The 23,140-nt window shown below is 40.7% G+C and overlaps 1 long non-coding RNA gene across 1 annotated transcript in view; it reads right to left on the reverse strand.

Moving 5' to 3' along the window:
- Nucleotides 1-23,140, reverse strand: part of LOC124804673 — a 60,788-nt gene that overhangs the window by 11,172 nt on the left and 26,476 nt on the right. The window contains exon 2 of the long non-coding RNA XR_007017367.1: nt 9,967-10,079. This is a non-coding gene — a long non-coding RNA (uncharacterized LOC124804673). The remainder of the gene's footprint in view (nt 1-9,966; nt 10,080-23,140) is intronic.

Below are 23,140 nucleotides of genomic sequence, written 5' to 3' on the forward strand. Positions count from 1 at the left end.
TGAGATTTTCAAATGTTCTTTGTACATATACACCTTTACACAATTACCATACTTTTATGCATTAAAATTCTTCTATTAAGCTGTACAGCAGATATGATTTCAGCCTGTGTTAAAAAGTAAATGCATTGTAAAGCTATTGTAGATCTGTCAACTTACTGTTGTGCCTTCATGGTATTCTAGAGTGAACACATTTTGTCCTTATTATACACTTTCCTTATTATACACTTGTGTGTGATACACAATTCCTCCTTCAGTCGAGAGCTACACTTCCTCCCTCACCCAGCCTTCCTAAAAAAGTCTGTCATTTTCTATAATGGAAATGTTGCACTGCTTAAACATTTAAGAAAATTTATAATGTGTTACTTCAATAGCAGGTTCTTATCAGTGTAAATACCTAAGAGTTTAGGTTATTTTGTTTAATTTATTGATTTTTTTATTTCATCCAATGATCATAACACAAAAGTTTCAGAGCTTAGATGTTTAAGAAGATCTGTGAGAAAAGACTTTTCTTCAGGTTGTTGTCAGTATAAACGCAAAGAATTTAGAATATTTACACTACTGACCATTAAAATTGCTACACCAAGAAGAAATGCAGATGATAAAAGGGGATTCATTGGCCAAATATATCATACTAGAACTGACATGTGATTACATTTTCATGCAATTTGGGTGCATGGATCCTGAGAAATCAGTACCCAGAACAACCACCTGTGGCCATAATAACGGCCTTGATACGCCTGCGCATTGAGTCAACCAGAGCTTGGATGGCATGTACAGGTACAGCTGCCCATGCAGCTTCAACATGATACCACACTTCATCAAGAGTAGTGACTAGCGTATTGTGACGAGCCAGTTGCTCGGCCACCTTTGACCAGACGTTTTCAGTTGGTGAGAGATCTGGAGAATGTGCTGGTCTGTATCTGGAATATTTTTATTGTTCATTGCCTTGTAACTACGTAACATAAATGAGCTCTCTTAAAGTTGATATGCCGGCCGGTGTGGCCGAGCGGTTCTAGGCGCTTCAGTCTGGAACCGCGCGATCGCTATGGTCCCAGGTTTGAATCATGCCTAGGGCATGGATGTGTGTGATGTCCTTAGGTTAGTTAGGTTTAAATAGTTCTAAGTCTAGGGGACTGATGACCTCAGCTGTTAAGTCCCATAGTGCTCAGATCCATTTCAACCATTTTCGTAGAGTTGATACAAACAATTCTTGTAGGTAAACAGCAAGTAAGCCTTGAAAATATTTTTGTAACCATTTGTCATGGTATATCACATGTAGCAAAGGAGTTTAAAGGTCTTTCCATGGGAAACAGGATGAAACTGTAACTACCTTATGTGCAGTGAGCACTGCCTCTTTCATTGGTCACTGTTAATATGAAATTTCAAGTTCACCAACTCCCACTGGAACCCCACATTGCATATTCTGGCTAGTGACAGCAAAAATTTTCTTCCTATTCTTCTGTATTCTTTAGGCATAGCTCTACACTCAAAGTGGAGCTGTATCAAGTATCATGCGGCTTTTAGGTTTATTGAAGGTTTATGGCAGCTACTTAGGCATGGAAACCAAATATACTCCTCATGCAATTGAACAGACTTTGAAAAGCAACACAGTTTGAGTCTGTTGGTGATGGTAATGATACGCAGTTGCTGATTTCTTGGGAACACTTTGTTAAAACATTTGTTGCCATAGGGCTTGCATCCTTTCAGAATATTTGCTTTTAAATATGTGAAGTAAAACAGTTTGTTAGGTAGTATGTAGAGCGGCTCAGACATCCATTTCTGATTTGCTATACTGAAGTCATTCTACTACCTGACAATGACAGAGATCTACATCTACATCTACATCCATACTCCGCAAGCCACCTGACGGTGTGTGGCGGAGGGTATCCTGAGTACCTCTATCGGTTCTCCCTTCTATTCCAGTCTCGTATTGTTCGTGGAAAGAAGGATTGTCGGTATGCTTCTGTATGGGCTCTAATCTCTCTGATTTTGTCCTCATGGTCTCTTCGTGAGATATACGTAGGAGGGAGCAATATACTGCTTGACTCTTCGGTGAAGGTATGTTCTCGAAACTTTAACAAAAGCCCGTATCGAGCTACTGAGCATCTCTCCTGCAGAGTCTTCCACTGGAGTTTATCTATCATCTCCGTAACGCTTTCGCGATTACTAAATGATCCTGTAACAAAGCGCACTGCTCTCCGTTGGATCTTCTCTATCTCTTCTATCAACCCTATCTGGTACGGATCCCACACTGCTGAGCAGTATTCAAGCAGTGGGCGAACAAGCGTACTGTAACCTACTCCTTTGTTTTCGTATTGCATTTCCTTAGGATTCTTCCAATGAATCTCAGTCTGGCACCTGCTTTACCGACGATCAACTTTATATGATCATTCCATTTTAAATCACACCTAATGCGTACTCCCAGATAATTTATGGAATTAACTGCTTCCAGTTGCTGACCTGCTATTTTGTAGCTAAATGATAAGGGATCTATCTCTCTATGTATTCGCAGCATATTACACTTGTCTACATTGAGATTCAATTGCCATTCCCTGCACCATGCGTCAATTCGCTGCAGATCCTCCTGCATTTCAGTACAATTTTCCATTGTTACAATCTCTCGATACACCACAGCATCATCTGCAAAAAGCCTCAGTGAACTTCTGGTGTCATCCACAAGGTCACTTATGTGTATTGTGAATAGCAACGGTCCTATGACACTCCCCTGCGGCACACCTGAAATCACTCTTACTTCGGAAGACTTCTCTCCATTGAGAATGACATGCTGCGTTCCGTTATCTAGGAACTCTTCAATCCAATCACACAATTGGTCTGATAGTCCATATGCTCTTATTTTGCTCATTAAACGACTGTGGGGAACTGTATCGAACGCCTTGCAGAAGTCAAGAAACACGGCATCTACCTGGGAACCCGTGTCTATGGCCCTCTGAGTCTCGTGGACGAATAGCGCGAGGTAGGTTTCACACGAACGTCTTTTTCGAAACCCATGCTGATTCCTGCAGAGTAGATTTCTAGTCAGATCTGTTAACTCATTCGTTTTTTGAGATTGTTGGCTCTCAATATATCTTAAGAAGTAAGTGATTTTGCATTATCTACAACTCTCTTCTTACGTTGCTTCCAAATTTCTAAACTATGTCATCCAAAAAAAGTCTTGAGTTTAGGACAGACACAACAAGAGATTCTTTGGCACAACAAACCTTAGGACATTCGTTTGGACCTTACCAATATCTAAATGTGCAGATTGTGTATCAGAGGTGTTCTTGGAAAGTATTCAAGTTAGCCAAAGACAATAAATGCAGCAAAATAATCTAAATTCTTAGGTATTTATATTGATAAGACCCTGAGCAGGAGTCTTACTGTATACGAGATAGGTGACAACACCTACAACATGCTGACATGAGGAAAGTTTCCAACCGATTTCTCATGCAGCAGTTAATCGGTGTTGCCTGGTGAAACGTTGTTTTGATGCCTCGTCTAAGGAGAAGAAATGCGTACCATCACGTTTCCGACTTTGAGAAAGGTCAGATTGTAGCCTATCACGAGTGTGGTTTATCGTATCCGACCATTGCTGCTCGCGTTGGTCGAGATCCAATGACTGTTAGCAGAATATGGAATCGATGGGTTCAGGAGGGTAATACGGAACACCGTGCTGGATCCCAACGGCCTCATATCACTAACAGTCGAGATGACAGGCATCTTATCCACATGGCTGTAATGGATCATGCAGCCACGTCTCGATTCCTGAATCAACAGATGGGGACGTTTGCAAGACAACAACCATCTGCATGAACATTTCGATGACGTTTGCAGCAGCATGGACTATCAGCTCTGAGACCATGGCTGCGGTTACCCTTGATGCTGCATCACAGACAGGAGCGCCTGCGATGGTGTACTCAATGACGAACCTGGGTGCACGAATTGCAAAACGTCATTTTTTCGGATGAGTCCAGGTTCTGTTTACGGCATCATGATGGCCGCATCCGTGTTTGGCGATGTCACCGTGAACGCACATTGGAAGCGTGTATTTGTCATCGACATACTGGCGTATCACCTGGCATGATGGTATGGGGTGGCACTGGTTACATGTCTCAGTCACCTCTTGTTCGCATTGACGGCACTTTGAACAGTGGATGTTACATTTCAGATGTGTTACGACCTGTGGCTTTACTTTTCAGTCGATCCCTGCGAAACCCTACATTTCAGCAGGATAATGCACGACCGCATGTTACAGGTCCTGTACGGGCGTTTCTGGATACAGAAAATATTCGACTGCTGCAATTTGATGTTAGGATGGAGCTATCCATATCTGCAATGTCCTTAGCGAAATTTTTTCACAAACAATCGGTTACTATTCTCTGTGAACCCTGGTTGACTGGAACTATACCTGTGAATATAAGGCTTTCATAAAGCTACTACATGAAGAAGACCTCTTGCTGAAACCCAGACGAAAATTTGAAATGTGCTTCTGTCTTTTTCTGTCTATATATATGTGAGAAAATTACTTTGACAACCATTTGAAATTTATGTCTAGGTTATGTTGAGAAGTCTGCTTCATGGTTTGGTTTTTATAGCGAGTTGTAGCTCCCTCTGAATATGGATGGATGAGCCAGGTTGGAGGAACATACTGGCATATCATCTACATTAATGAATAGGATAGAATTTATACTTGATGCAGTTCACTTCAAATGTGGATAAATGGAAGTTATGTGTATGGGTGAGATAAAGATTCAGGTAATGTGCAAATATGATATTGATGGTATGCTGCTTGACTCAGATATGGTGATTAATTATCTAAGTATAATTCTGTCAAACAATGTGAAATAGACCAAATACATAAAAGTCGTTTGTAGGTAAAGCAAATAACCTACTATGATTTACTGTGAGATTTCTGGAAAAATGTTGTACATCCGTAAAGGACACTGTGCCCATTACAGAGCACTGCTTCCGTGTTCATGTTTCCCATCAGGTAGGAATAAAAAAGGAAGCACCGAATTAGCTCAGAGGAATACTGCAAGACATGTTACTAGTCAGTTTGAACGGACATGTTCACGAAAACAGACCAGAATCTTTGGAGAGATAAAGTTGTTCTGTACACAGAGCATTACTGTGGAACAGTTACCGTATTTTGACAGATGGCAGACTAATTCTACAGACTCCCTTGTTCAAAACACAGGGAATCGGAGGTAGTGCAGAGGCATAGAGGCAATCATTTTTTCCTCTTGCCCCATTTTCGAATGGAACAGGAACGATAATGACTACAATTTGAACACTGTATCCTCCATCATTCTGTGTCTAGAGGATTGCAAAGTGTGTATATAGATTTGATTACGATCATGTCCATTAAAGCACTGATGTGTTCAAACTAACTTTGATAACTGTACGCCTGGTTCTTGAACAAAAGTAACAATCATAATACTAAGTCATTTCTTCTGAATAATTGCTGAAAGAAGGCAACACTAAGGTATGTTAATGGTAAGTCCAGTACAATTAGTAACAGGAAGCTACGCACAATGTGTCTGTCTGTACTGTAGGTTCACTCACATTGTAGTACAGTGCCGGGACATTTATACTACTATTATTATTATTATTGGTGTTTGCGTACCCATTGTCTCCAGCCTGTACATCTGACATTCTCCTGTATGGCATGAATGGTAGCTATGACAGTGAAATGGAACATTGTGTTTGTATTGTTATCGGTAGGGTTGGAAAAATTCCTCAAAAACGAAAACGCGAAAAATAACCAAATCAACTGTTTTTAGCGAAACAACACGAAATCGGCGACTTTTATGATATATCGTGAAATTTGAAATTTAGGCACATAAAAGTGTTATAGGTAAATCTGAGGACAGCTGCTTACTATTATTCGTAACTGACAGTCATTCAGTGTTAAAACTGCATTTCGACATCGTGTATAGTCTCAAAATGACAGTTCACGTGCAGTGTAACGAACTTCGTTGTGGCAATAAGAAGAGCATCAAAATTGGCAATAAAGTAACACCGAATTTGGCAAAAAATAACACGGAAATTGCAAAAAAACCGAATTTAGCAGAAAAATGTCAATGAATTTGGCACAAAATAACTCTGCCTTTTGACCAAAACACACCGAATTCGGCAAAAAACAACACAAAATACTGAATCTGGCACCAAAATACATCTGAATTTGATAGAAAATGCAATGAATTTGGCGAAAAACAACGTTGATTTAGGGAAAAAAGACACCTAATGTGGCAAAAATAACACTAAAACTGTAAAAAAAACGAATTTGGCAAACATTAACAATGAGTTAGGCGCAAAATAATAATGAATCTGGCTAAAAATAACAACGAATTTAGCAATAAAATAAAACTATTTTTTCCTGTCCCCCGTGTCATTGGAGAAGAAAAAGGAGCAGAAAGAAAACATGAGGTCTAAATCCGATTTTTAAATGGAGCATATCTATGTTGGTGAACACTATAAAAAATGTAAATTTTTTAAAAAAACGTACATCTTTCTCTAGAATTTTATGTATAAAACATACGTAAATGTAAGCCACGTTATTTGGTCGTAAGTGTGCGAAAGTGCAGTGCCACGCCTCTTCACACAGCATTCTTCTATTACACTTCTTTGCATTTCGCTTTGTAAAATTTAAATGTGTATATTTTGTAATGGAAGCCATCAAACATATATTCAGGGCAGTGGAAATTAAAATGTCTTGTGGTGCCTCTCCTCCTCCCAGTCGGGCGATTTGACATCCTAGCCCTTAAAAAAATCGCACAATACTGGGTGGGATTATTTGTGACTGGGAGAATAAGAACTCTTCAGAAACTTTGCACTCTTTACTGCCTATTAGCTAATTACTTTCTCTTTTGTGTGACATAAAATTAAATATAGAAAACATAAAACCAGTGAAGACAAGAGACAAGCAAGACAAAACACATTTCGTCAATCCTTAGGTCCCAGCATTTCTTCTCTCTATATTGCTACAGCTTTACATGTTGTGTTTTCCTTTCTGCGAAATAATTTACCTCACCAAAGTTCGTCAAACGTTTTGCTACATCAAAAATTAAAAAATACTAATCTAGTACGAATCTAATCTAATATTAATCTAATACTGAAAAAGCTGTTAATACAAATAGTATCCACGACTGGTGTGGTTTCTCGATTTGATTAATACGTCTATTTTGTCACAGTCTGTTAGATAAAACGAAATGGGTCTTTCTAATATTGCAGCAATTGTAACACACGCCACGTAAGCATGACTATTTTGGCACAAATAGGCATTTTCATCTACCTCATGTACATAAATAACACAACAGAATAGAATTCATTAAATACCAATATCAAATGCCTACCACAAGCAAAAAGTTTTATATTACGTAAGTAGTTTCACTTTTATTCATATGCATGAGATCCAGCCTGCCATCAGTCAACTGATCACTGGGAAAAGATTTAGAATTTACTGTGGGAAATGATACTAGCTTGTGATCAGAGCTTGCATTCCAATTTCTCATCTCTATATATCTCCACACATATTCATAGATTAAAAAAGATTGGAAGAAATTTACATCTGCAAAATTTTTGTGAAATACAGGTGACAATAAGCTCCAATGGAGATAACATACAATGTCTGTTGCAAATTAAGCACCATAATATTTACTATAAAGCAGATTGCACATTATGCTAATAAGCAACTCCTATGTACAGTATACCTTCCACTATTTGAACCAAACTTACAATATCGTATTACTGTCTGGGGAAACTCCAACACCAATAACAAAAAAATAATTTTTCCATCATCATCATCATTTAAGACTGATTATGCCTTTCAGCGTTCAGTCTAGAGCATAGCCCCTCTTATAAAATTCCTCCATGATCCCCTATTCAGTGCTAACATTGGTGCCTCTTCTGATGTTAAACCTATTACTTCAAAATCATTCTTAACCGAATCCAGGTACCTTCTCCTTGGTCTGCCCCGACTCCTCCTACCCTCTACTGCTGAATCCATGAGTCTCTTCGGTAACCTTGCTTCTCCCATGCGTGTAACATGACCCCACCATCTAAGCCTGTTCGCCCTGACTGCTACATCTATAGAGTTCATTCCCAGTTTTTCTTTGATTTCCTCATTGTGGACACTCTCCTGCCATTGTTCCCATCTACTAGTACCCGCAATCATCCTAGCTACTTTCATATCCGTAACCTCAACCTTATTGATAAGGTAACCTGAATCCACCCAGCTTTCGCTCCCATACAACAAAGCTGGTCGAAAGATTGAACGGTGCACAGATAACTTAGTCTTGGTACTGACTTCCTTCTTGCAGAAGAGAGTAGATCGTAGCTGAGCGCTCACTGCATTAGCCTTGCTACACCTTGCTTCCAGTTCTTTCACTATGTTGCCATCCTGTGAGAATATGCATCCTAATTCCTTGAAACCGTCCACCTGTTCTAACTTTGTTCCTCCTATTTGGCACTCAATCCGTTTATATTTCTTTCCTACTGACATTACTTTCGTTTTGGAGATGCTAATCTTCATACCATAGTCCTTACATTTCTGATCTAGCTCTGAAATATTACTCTGCAAACTTTCAATCGAATCTGTCATCACAACTAAGTCATCCGCATATGCAAGACTGCTTATTTTGTGTTCACATATCTTAATCTCACCCAGCCAGTCTATTGTTTTCAACATATGATCCATAAATAATATGAACAACAGTGAAGACAGGTTGCAGCCTTGTCTTAGCCCTGAAACTACTCTGAACCATGAACTCAGTTTACCGTCAACTCTAACTGCTGCCTGACTATCCATGTAAAGACCTTTAATTGCTTGCAAAAGTTTGCCTCCTATTCCATAATCTCGTAGAACAGACAATAACTTCCTCCTAGGAACCCGGTCATATGCCTTTTCTAGATCTATAAAGCACAGATACAATTCCCTGTTCCACTCATAACACTTCTCCATTATTTGTCGTAAGCTAAATATCTGGTCCTGACAACCTCTAAGAGGCCTAAACCCACACTGATTTTCATCCAATTGCTCCTCAACTAATACTCGCACTTTCCTTTCAACGATACCTGAGAAGATTTTACCCACAACTCTGATTAAAGAGATACCTCTGTAGTTGTTACAATCTTTTCTGTTTCCATGTTTAAAGATTGGTGTGATTCCCTGGTTTGTCAGTTAGAGGTGGGACTCCGTCACCTCCAAAGGTCCGAGGCATAATTTTTCCATTGCAGAAAAAAAAACCATTAGGGCGATTCTGAATTTAAAAAAACATATTCACGTTTCCTTCCATAATATAAAAATATTGACTTTTCCATCGATTTGCATACACAAAGCAATAGTTTTGTTAATCAAAGGCAATACATTACTAGAAAAAAATGCAGACGTTCATGTACATGACACAAAAAATAAAGTCCAGCTGAAAACTATGCCTCAAAGAATGAGAACTGCTGTAGAAGGTCGTCAGTACTCTGGTGCACGATTTATAAAGCATCTTCCCAAGAGTCAACAGGACAGTAGATGTGAAAGAGTATTCAAGAGACTTCTAAAGGATTACTGAATGGAAAAAGAATTTTATGGTGTAGAGGAGTATATACGTAAAGAGTGAGGAAAGCTAGTAATACTAGTGTGTATGTAATGTAATCAGTTGAAAATATTGTAGTATCATATACTGCATGTAAATAGGTTGATAGTATGTTGTTTCATACTGCAAATGTATGTTGAATGTTTTAAGTTATTATGTTTAAGTTGACCTGTCCTCTGTTACAAGTACACACCCTGTACATAATGTAATCAAATGGGACCAAATAAAAAAACCAATCATCAAGATGTCATCAAAGTATTGATGTAAATCATTTGGATGTCATACAACCAATTAAATAAAAAGTTTGAAGTATTCTAATGCATACAAGACAATGACAGTCTTTAAATATGACTTAAAAATGTCAACATACTAAATAACTTACCATCATTTTGAGTCTGGAGAAAAATCTCTAAATGAAGTATCATCTGACACAAAGTCAGATGATGTTACAGGCCCATCAGGAAAGTATTTTTCCAATATTTGGAGTGGATGAAACTATAAAAAAAATGAATACTGTAAATCTTTGCTTATTCACCAGAAACAGAGACAACATAATGTGAAAACTGTGACCAAACATGTATCAAACCCACACAGTTAAACTACTGAATATTTCACTTTATCATCAAGGTCTCATGTCAGATTCACACTTCCAGCCATTAGCATTGCAAAATCAGGAAGGATAACAAATAATAAATACTGCAAAACAAGAAAGATATCAAATAATAAATTTTTAGTTATTGTACAATAAAGTATAGCACATGACTAAATTTTTAGGTGATTTGGAGATATACATGATTTGAAGTACAGCTGTTTTCAATGGATGATAAATTGGAGAACATGATGGCCAGGACAACAGTGATTTAGGTCAGGATAGCATTGGAAAAATACCTTTTTTTCAAAGATAACATCACGGCGGGCTCCAAGGTACAGCACAGCCCCTGGTTTTTCATGTCAGAAGTATAACACCTGCTACTCAGATTATTGGTTACATAGAACACAAGTGATTGTGCTATGTATCCAATGGCATTCCATACCATCATGGCATGTGCTGAGCTCCCGTGACATTGACAAATGCAATCTGGCAACATTCATTATCGCGGAAGTTTCCATACATGAATACATCTATCATGATACTGCAGGTAGAACTGGGACTCATCTGAAAAGATGTCATGGAGCCACTTCTGCGCCCTGAGCCGTCACTGAGCACCACTATTGGCCATGCCTTGTCCGCTGCCCCATCGTCTGAAGCCACGACAATGATCACCAGTTGACTGTCCATCATGCTCCAGATGTCACTCCAGTTTTCGTGTAGTTCCTTCTTTTGCTGCAAACAAATCCATTTCTTAGCTCAGAATGTGTGAAATGGCTCTAAGACCCTGCACAGCCAAATGAACAATACCTCAGTCCTCTTGGGAATTCTGGCCACTGAAATCCTGCAATGCATTGAATATGGTCCTACATAGCCTATTGATTTCACATTCTCATCACAGTTGGGGGAACCCAATGAATGTGAGCATAAATAGCATGGAACAATAACTCAGCTTTGACAGGCCACGACCATGTTACTATCGAATTGTGACATATGCTGGTAGATGTTTCTCCCTTTCATCCAACTTGTAACATGAACTTCTCACAAACAAAAAGCATACAAATGTGATTCCTGAATGAGAAACCTGCGGTGTTTTCTTTCTTCATATGCAGAAATTAGAAGCTGTTACTCCTACCCACTTCACGTGGTTGCACTGAAATGCTAATTCAAACATCTTGCATATACAAAAATTTAGTAGACTTCCACGCAAATTTGACGTTTGTTACATATTGCCTCATTGTGCATTGTGTAACTATTTTAATGATCATCAATCTTTCAGTGTATGAGGGTGTGCTGAAAAGCAATGCTCCCAGTTTTAATGAGAAAACTCTCAAATCCTTTTAAATGAAACAAACGTTATTAACATTCAACGTCTTTATTCTTCACGTCTATGTATTTATTTGTCAACATAGTCATCCTGGTGAGGAACACATTGCTCCCAACGGAAGATTAGTTTCTTGATACCGTCACAGTAGAACGTTTGACTTTGTTGACAGAGTCACAACTTTAACTCTGTTTGCACTGCTTCATCACTATCAAAATGAAGTCGTCGAAGGCGTTCTTTAAGTTCTGAAAACAGACGAAAAACTGAAGAGGCCAAGTCGGGACTTTATGGAGAATTATCACTGACAATGAATCCAAGGTATCGAGACTGTTCTAGATGTTGCAGCGCTTGTGTGGTGTCTGGCATTACCAAGCTGAAGGAGAGTTTGCCCCAAGTGCAGAAGTTTTCTGCGGCTAAAAACTCGGCTGCAGCACGTTGTTCCTCACACACTGGCATAGTTATGTTACACACCGCCATGTTACACAATACATTTTGGAGCACTGTGGTGGCAGAGGGTTGCACATTGCATCAGCAGAGAAAGAAATTCGACTGAGTAATGTGCATGACACCTAACACCTCAATCGATATTGATAACAAAATAAAAAGTTCGGAGGCGATACTTTTCAGCATGCTCTCGTAATAATACTGAAGAAGAAATTAACTGCTGTAATGTATGAAATTACTTGTTCACAAAAGTCAGATATGAGAAATGAGAACTGTGGTCACTGTCTCAGGGACAGTATTATTTAGTAGTCTGCAGTCACCATATTTCCTCAGAAATGCACTGCTGAACAAAAAGCATTGAGCATCCAAAAGACATGAACAGTTGTCAGTGTGACTTCATATACATACACACCACTGGCGGATATATGAATACGTAAATTATAAGAGTTGCTGTATAGCAACCAGTATCCATTAGTGTCATTTGTGCCTAGCGTTGTTACCACCCATGGTATGGTATGTAAGGGCCATGCACAGCAACAGATGTTGAGTGATCATTGTGAATGACATGGAGAGACATGCTCATATGATTCGGAGTTATCAGCAACTGACTGAGGTTGAACAGGCCTCATTGCGGGTCTCAATTTGAACGGCTAGTGAAATCGTGCAGTATCCAGATTTCTGGGGCATTCAGATGTGACCATGGACTGATGTCAGACCGCATGGAAAATAAGGGCAGGCATACTCGTCATCAAGGTTCTGGTTGACCACCTCAAGATAGAATTGCCATATTGTGTGCTAAGCGAATCATTGTCTCGTTTCTCTGTAACCTATACAAACTGTTTTATAGAATGATTCTGAACTACATATCTGTATATGCGGACCACACCATTATCAAACAACAGGCAGGATTCGCCCAGGAAAATCATGCTGTGGCCAGATCATCAACCTAACACAGAATACTGTGAACAGATAGGAGAGAGGGCAGACTACAAGTGTGGCATTAATGGACCTAACAGCGGCGCATGACAACATGCACAAAAAAAGCGAGGGAGAATCCAATCGAATGGTCTTCCCCAAGGCAGTGTGTTAGTATCAATGTTGTACATTACCTACACCAATGACCAACCTGTCGGAACAGACACATGATCTTTCATATATGCCGAAAACACAGCAGCTGCAGCCCAAGGAACAAAGTTCAGGGAGGTAGAAGTGAAACTGACTAGAGCCCTTGAAGATCTGGCAGAATACCATGACAATAACCACCAAGAGCCTAATCCATCCAAACCAAAGGTCTGTGCGTTTCAATTGAGGAACAGGCAAGCCAGGAGAAAACTGTAAATAACTTGGAGGGGAAAGCAATTACAACACTTGGACACCCTACGTACCTTGGAGTAAAGCTCGACCACACACTTACTTTCAAAGATTACTGCGAGAAAATGAAGCTTGAAGTCTGCAGCAGAAACAAAATTATACGCAAGCTCACCAACAGCACATGAAGGGGGGGCTCAACCAAATGTTCTACATACGTCTGCTCTAGCTCTATGTTTTTCTGCAGCAGAATATTCTGCACAAGTCTGGCAGAACTCTGTACACACCATTCTTAACGAGACAGGCTGCATTATAACTGGTTGCCTACAACCAACTCCAGTTGACAAAATCTACCGTCTTGTAGTCAAGGCACCCCCAAATGTCAGATGAAGAACAGCAAAAGAGGTTGAGAAGAAGAAAAAGAAAAGTATTCCAGGCATTCCATGTTTGGAAGCGAACCATTATGTCCCACGCTGAAATCGAGAAAGAGCTTTCTCCAACCAACTGAAGCCATTACATCATCACCTTCCGCTCGCTGAATGGAACTGCGGTTAAATAGGGCAACTGGAAATTAAAAAAAAAAAAAAAAAAAAAAAAAACATACAGGAAGAACCCCTTGTTAGTTTCTAACTACCCTACCACACATGGAAAACTTTGAAATAATGTGAACTGGAGTGATGTGGTGCAAACAAAACTTGAAGTGGTGGGGCTACATTACTGGAGACGCAACATGAAAATTTCGAGAACTTCAAGATAGTGAACACCTTCTGGTCTGCCTGAAGCCTGCACACCGGAGGGCCTGGTTTCAGCAAATGTCCAAGCAATCAAGACTGCTGAATTTTGGGCCACAAAATCATTTTGACATATACAAAGTCTAATGTATATATTGTAGATATTGTGTCGTATTGTATATTTTTACCTTGTAATTAACTGTATTGTACCGTCCTCTACACGAAAACATAATAATCGCACATCATAACCCCTCCACATCTGAGCCTACCATTCGATAACAAGTAATGTACACCCAGCAACACTCTGTGTCATGCCACACCATTGTCAGATACTAACAGCAGCCGGGCTACACTATCATTTTCCCATACATTGATTGTTATTAAGATCATACCATAAACGATTGCATTTGAAGTGGTGTCATGGCTGAGAAACATGGAACTACTGACGAATGGCATCATATTGTATTTAGCGATAAATTGTGATTCTGTACTACTGTGGATGGCCATCACACGAAAGTATGGTATGGACCCGGGGAGAAATCTCATTCTTCGAATGTTTTAGAGAAGCACAGAGGTGTTACTCCTGGCACAATGGTGTGGAGAGCCGTTGGGTGTGACTTATTGTCATGGCTGCTGGTGGTTCAGGGAACTCTGATTGCACAACAGTACTCATGGACATCTTCCATCCTCACGTGTTACTCTCATGTGACAGTATCATCGTGCAGTTTTCATTAAGGTAATGAAGGTACACACACAGCACATGTCTCCACGAACAGCCTGTGTGATGTTGAGGTACTCTCGTGGCCAGCAAGTTCCCCAGATCTGTCCCCAATAAACATGTAGTGTTTGGGACCATTTTGGACGCCTATTCTGTTGCAGTGCCAGTATCCAGGATGTATAGAACCAGTTACAACTGTTTTAGGCCAGTTTCCTCAGCTTAGGATACGATGGCTCTTGATGCCCTTCCCAACCAAAGCATACATCCACGTCAAAGTGATTCAATGTCATACGGTCAATGGGCTTATACTGCCAAGTTCTTTGTAAATTTGACTATTCTGTAATCACTGAAATAGCACTTCTCAACCTGTGAAATTTCAATTTGTTTCCTCCTCCCCTTGTATGTGCTTCATTTTTTTCCAGACAATATAGCTCAGAGGACAAACTGTTTCTAAAACCCAAACTGATAATATGTAGAAAGTTCTCCATTGCTCCTCAGGAAGCTACATTTACTCATGATTCTGTTAACAAGCAAAATTTTCTTGCACATTCTTAGTTTTGGAATGGTGTACTATTTATGTTGCACATTTGATACTCTCTGCATTCAGTTCAATGGACACTTTGTGGTTCTCAGTTACTTTTTTTCTTCTTTTTTTTTGTTTCTGTTACAGCTACCTATCCCTCATACAATGCACGCTTCAGTGCTTCTTTGAGGTACAGTTTGGGCACAGAGGAAAGAGGATGCATCCCTTCCAGGTACCCTTTTTTATCAGAGCACTTCTCTCTTGGTCTTCCATCCTCATTGATCCCCTCTTGGTTCTTATGTATTGTATGTTATCCATATTTCTCTGCTGTGTATACCTGTTTGTTGAAAGATTTCAAACGACTCTCTTCTTTTTATACTGCCAAACCTTTTTTTGAAAAATCCTATGAACGTGTCTTCATATTTCTTAAGTTTCATTTTGTTGCCAAACATAATATCAGAATTGCCTCTCTGGCGTTTTTTCTTTTCTTTTCCTAAAGCCAAACTGAGCACCATGTCATAGGTCTTCAATTTCTTTTCCATTCTTCTGATACTAGTCTTGTTGGCAATTCGAATGCTCTGTCAAACTCTGAATGTAACCCTGATCCCCAGTGTCTGTCAGACTGACATCTGTTATATATATATATATATATATATATATATATATATATATATATATATATATATATATATATATCACGTCAGCAGGAAGTTCCTCCTATTTATAGAGCCCTCACTACACTCTGTACACCTTTCCGTTCTCGCCTCCGCATTTAACAAAGGAATCCCTTTTGCACTTTTAATGTAAGTATCTTTGTGTGTAAAAACCCTAAAAGGTATTTGAAATTTTCTTCGACTTCCCAGTATTTTCACTATTAAGAGACTTAAATTGCTCTATTTATTTCCTCCTCTGAACATTTTTATACTTCCTTCACTCGTTCGTCAGTCATTTAATATATTTCTTGTTCAGCCTAAAACTTTTTCGCAGTTACGTTTATCTGTCTAATTTTTGCGATTGCCCTTTCTACTGGTGTCCATTACCACTCTACTGAACTACATACTGTGGTGTTCAGTATCACAGTATCTATAAACTCAGAGAACTTCAAATCCATATACCATCCCTTAGAATTTCAGTATCCCGCTTCCTTATATGATGTCTTTCCTGCGATTTGCATGTACTTCAGCCTGCTCTTCATCATCACTAAATTGTAATCTGCTCCTGGGCACATCCTATAATCGAATATCTGAGTCTGGAATCTCTGACTCATCATGATGTAATTCAACTGCTGTCTTCCCCATCTACAGACCTCTCTCAGGTATGCCTCCTCCTCTTGTACTTTCTGACCAATGTATTTGCCATCACTAGCAGAAACTGACTGCATAACTCACGGAGCTTTTTTATTCTGTCATTCCTATTGTTGAGCCCAATTTTTCATATAACTCTGTTTTCTTATCCTCCCCCAACTGTAGCGTTCCAATTGGCCATGATTTTCATCTCTCTTCCCATACCGAATTATCCATTCCGTAATCTCTCTATCTCATTACTTTCTGCTTGTGACATTGGCGTGTATAACAGAATTATACTCGATTCCAATGAGAATAATCCTACCATCAATTTGTTCACAGTAGCTCATTTTTGCCCTCCTTCCTATTCATAACGAATCATATTCCCATTTTATCATATTCTGCAACTGTTGATGTTAGCCTATATTTATCTGACGAGAAATCTTTATCTTCTAACCATTCCACTTCAGTGGTCACTCCTACATTTAGATTCAGTCTCTGCAGTTACCGTTTCAAATTTTCTAGCCTCTCTACCATATTCGCACATCTGATATTCCACTCACAGACTCATACGTCACTCTTTCGTTCATTTTTAAATCTCTTTCTCACGATGACCTACTCTTTGGAAGTTTCCTCCCTGGGATCCAAATTGAGGTTTAATCCAGACTCTTTTTACACTGGAGCAATCATGAAACATTTTCATTTCCAGGCAACATGTCATCTGTCCAGACTTCATGTATCTAATGCAGTGGTTTCCTCTGATTTATGTATGTTCATGTCACCAATCATTGCTGATTCTTCCACTCTTAGGGGCAGTTGCTCACATGAAGGGGAACAGGTACTCCTTGAACTTCTGTCGTCTCCTCTGCCCTTTTCTGACAAGCCCACTGACAGAACGGTGGTGATACCTTAGAATGGACTCCTCTGAGATCAAATTTGTAACTACGATTTCTTGATTGGTACCCACAGATGGTACTTGATAGGTCTCAGAATTCCCAATATTTATTATTAACAGAGTTCCAAAGACTGCTTTCTGCTACCCAGATGCAGATCATCCATCTGAGTAATTTCTTGTAGTCTATCAGCAGTCAGTTATCTGCTGGTTTCATGTCTGGTGTTACCCAGTATTCGAGACTTGCCATGCCACAGAAGCTAGATAAAAAAATTGACCCATTAAAGGGGACAGATAATGAAACAAGAAGCACCTTACTAGTGGGGCAACAGGATTATCACTCCACTTTGTTCGTGTGGGTTGCAAACATTCAGGGGCAAACTTGATTGATTTATGACCCAATCTCCTTAACCTGTTGTTCTGCTAAGTTATTTATGACCCCCTGGCGGTTGATTTACGACCCCATGTGGATTATCTGTCCTTCTGAGAAAACCCCTCCCCTCTCCACCCACTCCACCTCCCCAACCCCTCGGGAAAACCCCCTCAACAATACAAGCACACTCGTGATATCAAAGTAATTGACTAATTCATTAAATTGGTCAATTAATTAACACCTTCCCCTCTGGTAAACCCCCCAGGCTTCCCATTCCCTACCACTTCCCACTTCCCTTCCCACATATGGAAACTGGTGGGCCTGTGCTGAAGAGGTAGGATCTCACTATACAAAATTCAATTACATAGCCCAGAGTATACTGTTTATTTATAAAATTCAGTGCGCAGGGGTTGGGTCACTATTGCTCATCATTCGCTGCTGTTTTGGAAGGTGCAAGTCTTGTAAAATACATTAAAATGAGCAATTAAATATATCACTTTTTACTGATCGCACAAGAAATACTGCCTTGAAATTGACATCAACATAACTCACCACATGTAATTACAATGTTAAAAATCTTTCGCATCGACCTCAGGGCATTACGCAACTGCAGCCCTACCATTTCGTCAGACTGCCCCATGCACCAGTGGCCAAGAGACTAGACTATACCCACTCAGACCCAGCAACAGCTGCTGGCTGCCATTCCACCAGTTGGACTGTGCGGCATACACTTTTCTCTCTCTCTCACTCAAGTGGTTGCTTCCTATTTATGTGAACCAATATATGCAAAAACACACAGACCAAGATGTCCCACCCACCCCTCCTCCCTTCCACCCCTCCCCTACCGCCCTCCACACTCATGCAGACCAGGCATTGGCAGTCGGTGCATCCCCACTTCTATGGAAAGCTGTAGCAGATGAAACAAAGACATTCGAGAAGAGGTAGGTAGCATCTGTCGCGTGCCACACTAACACAACCTTCGTCCTGAACAAAGTAGTCGATATCTGGTAAACTCCAGTTGTGGATGTCTTGGAAATATTCCCCCACTCTATCAGATTGATTGACTAACTAACCAAATCGACTGTGTGCTGCCAATTTTTTCCTTGCATCCTATAGGTGAATAACAGGACTGGTACATTTGCCAGGATTCTAACTCACAACTGCCCAGTTTGCAAACCCTTTTGAATGTTTACACTCTTGCCTCCTATTGGTGGATATGGGCACAGTTAGGTGGTTTGGTAGAAAGTACTTTATGTTGGAGGTAGCTGATAATTTCAAATCTTAGTTCAGTTGCATGCTATGTGCTTTAACACTCTGCAGAGGAGTTGGATATATGTGTGTGCTCTCAGTGCCACTATTGGAAACAATAAATTGATCAGTTGGGAATCTGATATTGTCATTGGGTTTTTAAAGCACTACAGAATTCCTAAATTGATTCTCTCCACTACATTCAGAAGGAATAGGACGAAGGGCCTTTTGCTTGATAGGATAGAGACAACAGCACTTACCACTGCAAGACAGAGTCCGCTGCAATGTACTGAGAAGCACTAAACACGACACAAAAACCATGATCCAGTTGGTAGTAGCAGTTGTCATGGCTAGATGTCGGAGATCAGTGTCAATAGAGAATTTGATGGTGTGACTGCGTTTTCAAAGCACTACAAAATTCCCGAATTGGTTCTGTCCACTATATTCTGAAGGAGGAGGAAGGACCTACTGTGTGATAAGACAGAGACAACATCAAATACTGCTGAAAGACAGAGTCCACTGCGATGTATTGAGAAGCAATAAACACGACACACTTAAATCACGATCCAATCCGTAACAGTAGTCGTCATGACTAGATGTCGGAGATCGTGGAAACACTCATACATGCCACATACTCATGTCCCAGCGTCCATCTGCAGCGCACCCATCCCTTTCTACACCGCCAGTGCCAGCGCTCAGAGATCAGAGAAAACTGCCGCCTTGACTGCAGCCGCAGTCATGAACATGCAGTCATGAACATGTGCCTATGCCCGAGTGCACTACCCAGGCCGCGGAGGACATCTGGAAATGATTGGAGTGGTAGGAATTCAGATGTTGTCAATAAGTACAGTGCCAACATTTGGCAGTGATCGACATTGAATCGCTCAATCTTCCATGTAGAACACACACGATCGTGTACACAGACCAATGTATACTGAGTATTAGTTAGCTATTCAGCTATCGAGAGGGCGCCGCCGCCGGAACTCTCGCCCGCAACTGCGGGCAAGAACGGACTAGCCGCCTAGCTGGAACTTTTCTTTGTACCCACAGCTCGTAAGAGCCTTAAACCAGAAATTCCCATTCTTTCTGGCTATCGGTTACCTCTGCCACACGCCTGGACTCTAGGCAGAGCTGTCCTCGGAAACCAATCACATATTTATCAGTGTAATTACAATTAAATATTAAGGTCGTAGCGCCAATCTGGTGACATGCAATAATGAGCGAAGTATCAGAAATAACTCCTCCTGACGGCTGTGCCTCTGGGACGAATCTCACGCTGAAATATCATTATCTATATCCTCCTTATGACTGGTTATCATTTTCGTTCCCTGGTAAGGCTATCGATCCACTGAAATTGCTGTTTTCCACATCAGATCCGTACCTCCCTTAAATCCACACATAATCATTTTGTTTGCACAAGTCAGAACACTGAGCACAGTAACTTTACGTCTCAAAATGTACTTTATAAACCGGCTGATCACAGCGAATCTACCACACGTCCTCTACTAAGTAAAACACTTTGCCAATAATTGAATGCTTGTGACACCAAATAATATTGAGTGAAAATCCGAGATCGATGGACATGCTACATTTGTCATAATTGCGAGTGGTACCAGTGGATCCTAGTACGGGAGAAATAATAGTCTTATAAGCGACCAGCTATTAAAAACACAATCGCAACGACCATTTTGATGACACGCTGCATCAAAGGCCGTCTTGGTTCCACAGGCACACGCAGGTATCGCTAACGATATCCGAGTTAAAAACTATATATCCTTTATAAATCGAGGTAAGGTATTGCTTCCAAATGAAGTGGTCTGCCACACAAATACCATGACATTCAATAAAGATACTGATCGTCGGGTGAGTATTAACAGAGTGAAAGTACGGGTGCACATGGCCAGCAGTGTAAGTTTCTAATAACATCGCATTTATCACCGAATTTAGAAACATGTTCAGCTAAGGAACATGATATTAAGCCGACATTTGGAAGCCCCTCATGCCGCTGCTACATATCTCCCACGCTGACGAACAATATTTGTAACGCATTCTTTCTCAATAGCTTGTAGATACTGTAACAGAGGTTCTACGATACATTCTCGGGGTATTAGGCTGGGAGGATGATGGTTGATTGTGAATGATCACATACAGTAGATATACAGCGGATGGAATGCTATGTGAGGACGCTAGCTTGGAGTCATAAATGTACAAAATCCTTTGACCAATAAGCTGGTTCAAAAATGGTTCAAATGGCTCTGAGCACTATGGGACTTAACATCTGTGGTCATCAGTCCCCTAGAATTTAGAACTACTTAAACCTAACTAACCTAAGGACATCACACACATCCATGCCCGAGGCAGGATTCGAACCTGCGACCGTAGCAGTCGCGCGGTTCCGGACTGCGCGCCTAGAACCGCTAGACCACCGCGGCCGGCACCAATAAGCTGGCTTTTCTGATCTATAGTGTTACGCTTTCTGGTGGAAATGCTGTCTGTGATTTGGAATAAAGTCTCTCCATTCAACCACATACTTGCATTGGATCCTATGGAGAGTATTTAATGATTACAGCCACTGGTGATCACATTCATGGCACTCTCATATCTCGAAACGAGGCACCTTTCCGAACCTACTTGCTAAGGTCCCCATGCAGCATAACTCTAGCATGGTTTTAGACAGCACTCTGCATCTTGTAACTGTTCCTCACTCTTTGAAATGCCTTCCCAGTAGTGACCGATCCAATTTACGTCACAACTGTGACAGGACTGTATTCTGCAGCTGCAGTGCATCTGCTCTGTCTTCCATGTGTCTGTGTCTGTGCATATGTCATGGATGGCTCGCATGACCCAGAGTAGACTTGAGTTAGTGTTCAAGTGTGGACCCACCATGTAGTACATCCAGAGCAATGTTCAGATGCACAGCCTCAATATGGCACGTCTTGGATAGGGTTTGAAGGTGGTTCGCTGTGCATCATATCCAGAGTGATGTTCAGAGGCGCATCCACATTATGCTACTTCCAAGATACGGTTCGAAGACGGATCCACCATGCGTTACATGGAGATGTGTTCTGTCTCCAAAGGTGGATCAACCAGCGAAAGGACTCGGTCATGGGAGCTATCCACGACACATGCACAGACACAGACATACAGAAAACAGAGAAAATGCTCTGCAGCTGTACAATATGTGGTTGTAAGTGACTGGATGCAGCTGGCCGTTGTGGCCGAGCGGTTCTAGGCGCTACAGTCTGGAACTGCGCGACCGTTACGGTCGCAGGTTCGAATCCTGCCTCGGGCATGGATGTGTGTGATGTCCTTAGGTTAGTTACGTTTAAGTAGTTCTAAGTTCTAAGGGACTGATGGCCTCAGATGTTAGGTCCCATAGTTCTCAGAGCCATTTGAACCATTTTGGACTGAATGCAATCGAGTACAGTGCTACACTATACTATACTGTCCGACGACAGAAACAGTGCATTTGCACACGGTGTTGACAAGAAACATGAACATTGCCGTTGGTGGGGAGGCTTGTGTGCCTCAGCGATACAGATAGCCGTACCGTAGGTGCAACCACAATGGAGGGGTATCTGTTGAGAAGCCAGACAAACGTGTGGTTCCTGAAAAGTGGCAGCAGACTTTTCATTAGTTGCAGGGGCAACCGTCTGGATGATTGCCTGATCTGGCCTTGTAACATTAAACATAACGGCCTTGCTGTGCTGGTACTGCGAACGGTTGAAAGCAAGGGGAAACTACAGCTGTAATTTTTCCCGAGGGCATGCAGCTTTATTGTATGGTTAAATGGTGATGGCGTCCTCTTGCAGAGGTAAAATAGTCCCCCATTCTGGTCTCCGGGTGGGGACTACTCAGGAGGACATCGTTACCAGGAGAAACACAACTGGCATTCTACGGATCGCAGCGTGGTATGTCAGATCCCTTAATCGGGCAGGAAGGTTAGAAAATTTAAAAAGGGAAATGGATAGGTTAAAGCTAGATATAGTGGGAATTAGTGAAGTTAGGTGTCAGCAGGAACAAGACTTGTGGTCAGGTGAATTACAGGGTTATCAATAAAAAATCAAATACGGGTAATGCAGGAGTAGGTTTAATAATGAATAAAAAAAACAGGACCGTGGGT

This window comes from Schistocerca piceifrons, chromosome 1 (genome assembly GCF_021461385.2).
Source record: "Schistocerca piceifrons isolate TAMUIC-IGC-003096 chromosome 1, iqSchPice1.1, whole genome shotgun sequence".
Taxonomy (NCBI): domain Eukaryota; kingdom Metazoa; phylum Arthropoda; class Insecta; order Orthoptera; family Acrididae; genus Schistocerca; species Schistocerca piceifrons.